A 499-nucleotide genomic window follows, 5' to 3' on the forward strand; every position below is an offset into this window, starting at 1 on the left:
TGAGGTCCACAGGGACCTTCGGGACCGTGACACGCGTCCCCGTCGCTAAGCGAACAATGACAATGTCACCCAACCGCGCTTTCAGCGCCTCAGCGTACAGCTGACTTTCCTCCATCATGGAGTGTCGAGCATAATTGCCCGACGCCCCAGAATCGATGAGGATCTTTCATGGCTTCTCGAAGCCCATTACGGTCGCCACCACGACTAGCAAGCCTGGCTTGTACACACGTTCCGTATTAATGAGCATGGAGCTCTTCGGGGTTGCCCAATGCCTCCCTGATGCTCAACAGAACTCAGTTATTCCCCCGTAGGTCGCCCCGCGTCTACTGAGTAGTGTCGTTTCTCCGCGACGAACCAGACGGTTAGGCGTTGGGGCGATGGTTCGAAGAACCTTGGTGCGCCTTGCGCAGGGGGCAACCGTTCCGGAGGTGACAGGTGTCACCACAGACAAAACACCGTCGTGTGTTTGCATGCTGCCCGGCAGCTCGGAGCTCTGCTC

The sequence above is a fragment of the Plasmopara halstedii genome, assembly GCF_900000015.1.
Source record: "Plasmopara halstedii genome assembly, contig: Scaffold_110, whole genome shotgun sequence".
NCBI lineage: Eukaryota > Oomycota > Peronosporomycetes > Peronosporales > Peronosporaceae > Plasmopara > Plasmopara halstedii.